The sequence below is a fragment of the Tachyglossus aculeatus genome, chromosome 21 (genome assembly GCF_015852505.1).
Source record: "Tachyglossus aculeatus isolate mTacAcu1 chromosome 21, mTacAcu1.pri, whole genome shotgun sequence".
NCBI classification, from domain to species: Eukaryota; Metazoa; Chordata; class Mammalia; order Monotremata; family Tachyglossidae; genus Tachyglossus; species Tachyglossus aculeatus.
This window is the reverse complement of record NC_052086.1, coordinates 5,355,198-5,358,102: the sequence shown is the minus strand read 5'-3', so window position 1 is coordinate 5,358,102 and position 2,905 is coordinate 5,355,198.

Here is a 2,905-nt window from a genome sequence, read left to right as displayed (position 1 = left end):
TTTTGGAGGAGGTGTGCCTTTACTAAGGCTTTAAAGTGGGGGGTGAGTAATTATTAATAATAATAATAATGATAGCATTTATTAAGCACTTACTATGTGCAAAGCACTGTTCTAAGCGCTGGGGAGGTTACAAGGTAATGAGGTTTTCCCACGGGGGGTTCACAGTCTTAATCCCCATTTTACAGATGAGGGAACTGAGGCGCAGAGAAGTGAAGTGACTTGCCCAAAGTCACACAGCTGACAACTGGCAGAGCTGGGATTTGAACTCATGACCTCTGACTCCAAAGCCCGGGCTCTTTCCACTGAGCCACGCTGTCTGTCGATATGAAGTGGGAGGGCATTCCAGGCCAGTTCAGGACATGGGCAAGAAGTCATCGGCAAGATAGATGAGTTCGAGGTACAGGGTCGAGAAGCAGCGTGGCTCAGTGGAAAGAGCGCGAGCTTGTGAGTCACGGGTCATGGGTTCAAATCCTGCCTCCCCCACATGTCTGCTGTGTGACCTTGGGCAAGTCACTTCACTTCTCTGTGCCTCAGTTCCCTCATTTGTAAAATGGGGATTAAGACTGTGAGCCCCACATGGGACAACCTCATCTCCTTGTATCCCCCCCAGCACTTAGAACAGTGCTTTGCACATAGTAAGCGCTTAACAAATACCAACATTATTATTATTATTAGTGCGAAGATTGGCGTTAGAGGAGCAAAGAGTGCAGCTTGGGTTGGAGCAGGAAAGTAGAGAGGTGAGGTAGGAGGGGCGAGGGGATTGAGTGATTTGAAACTGAAGGTGAAGAGTTTTTGTTTGATGTGGAGGTGGACAGGCAGCCACTGGAGGTTCTGAAGAGCTGGGTGACATGTCCAGGATGGTTTTAATAATGATAATAATAATAATAATAATAATGTTGGTATTTGGTTAAGTGCTTACTATGTGCCAAGCACCGTTCTAAGTGCTGAGGGGGATACAAGGTCACCAAGGTTGTCCCACGTGAGGCTCACAGTCTTAATCCCCATTTTACAGATGAGGGAACTGAGGCCCAGAGAAGTGAAGTGACTTGCCCAAAGTCACGCAGCTGACAAGTGGTGGAGTTGGGATTAGAACCCATGACCTTAGACTCCCAAGCCCGTGCTCTTTCCACTGAGCCACGCTGCCTCTTGCGGTTTTATAGAACAAATGATCAGGGCAGCACAGTGAAGTATGGACTGGAGTCGGGGAGAGAAAGGAGGCAGGGGGGTCAGCAAGGAGGCTGATACTGCAATCCAGGCAGGAGAGGGTGAGTGCTTGGATCAATATGGTAGCAGAGATGATGCAGAGTGGAGGGCAGATAGGGGAAAAAGGGTTTCCTTCAGTCTTTCAAGACTGTAAACTCAATAGGGGCAGGGAATGTGTCTGTTAATTCTGTTACATTGTCCTCTTCCAAGTGCTTTGTACAGTGCTCTGCACAGAGCAAGAGCTCCATAAATACCACTGATTGATTTCAAACCGCTAAAACAATTTCATCCAAGTGTTTCCTGAGAAGAGGTTGAAGAAACACACAACGTACCAGTAGTTTCTTGGTTGGGGAGGTGGTGGCCTCTGAATATTAATAAAAATAATTGTGGGCTTTATTGAGCACTTACTATGTGCCAGGCACTGTAGTGAGCACAGGGGTGGGTACGAGCAAATTGGGTTGGGCACAGTCCCTGTGCCACGTGGGGCTCAGCAGTCTTCATCCCTGTTTTACAGATGAGGGAACTGAAGCCCAAAGAAGTGAAGTGACTTGCCCCACACAGCAGACAAGTGGCAGAGCCAAGATTAGAACTTAAATTCACTCTAATTACCAGGTCCAGGCTCTAGCCACTAGGCCACACAGCTTCTCATCACCTCACTGCCACCTGGATCCACTCTTACTCACAGCCCTAATGAAGACTCTTTTGAACCTCACAGTGTAGATGCTTTTCTTTCCACTCATCCTTCAGTGTGCCATTATTTTATCTAAATTTGCCCTTCATCTATGCTCCTCATTTTAGGGAGATGGAATTTAGGGGAAATGGAGGAATTTTATGGCTCTTTTAAGGCACATCTCCTCCAAAAGACCTTCTCTGATTAAGCTCTCATTGAACCTGGGGAAATGGGGGAATTTTATGGCTCTTTGAAGGCACATCTCCTCCAAGAGGCCTTCCCTAAGTCCTCATTTCCTCTTCTTCCAATCCCTTCTCTGTCTCCCTGCCTTGCTCCCTTTATTCACCCCCTCCCTCAGCCCCACAGCACTTTTGTCCATATCTGTAATTTATTTATTTATATTAATATTGGTCTCCCTTTCTAGACTGTAAGCTCGATGTGGGAAGGGAATGTGTCAACCACTTCTGTTGTTTGTACTCTCCCAAGCAGTTAGTATAGTGCTCTGCAGACAGTAGGCACTAAATAAATACCATTGATTGATTGACTGGCTCTTAGATTGAAAGTCCGGGGCCTGGACAAGGTCCTGTGATGCTTTCTCATGCTTCCAACAAACAGCCCAGTGGTGGGGAACAGATTCTGGAGTCCCAGGTGGGACAGAAACTTTGTCTGAGGTGATTGTCTTCAATCAATCCCCACAGCACCTGTATATATGTATATATGTTTGAACATATTTATTACTCTATTTATTTTACTTGTACATATTTATTCTATTTATTTTATTTTGTTAATATGTTTTATTTTGTTGTCTGTCTTCCCCTTCTAGACTGTGAACCCGCTGTTGGGTAGGGACTGTCTCTATATGTTGCCAACTTGCACTTCCCAAGCACTTAGTACAGTGCTCTGCAAACAGTAAGCGCTCAAGAAATACGATTGAATGAATGAATGAATCAATCGATCCATAATATAATACTGAACGCTTACTGAGTGCAGAATCCCGTACCCTGTACTGAGCACTTGGAAGAGGATCATATA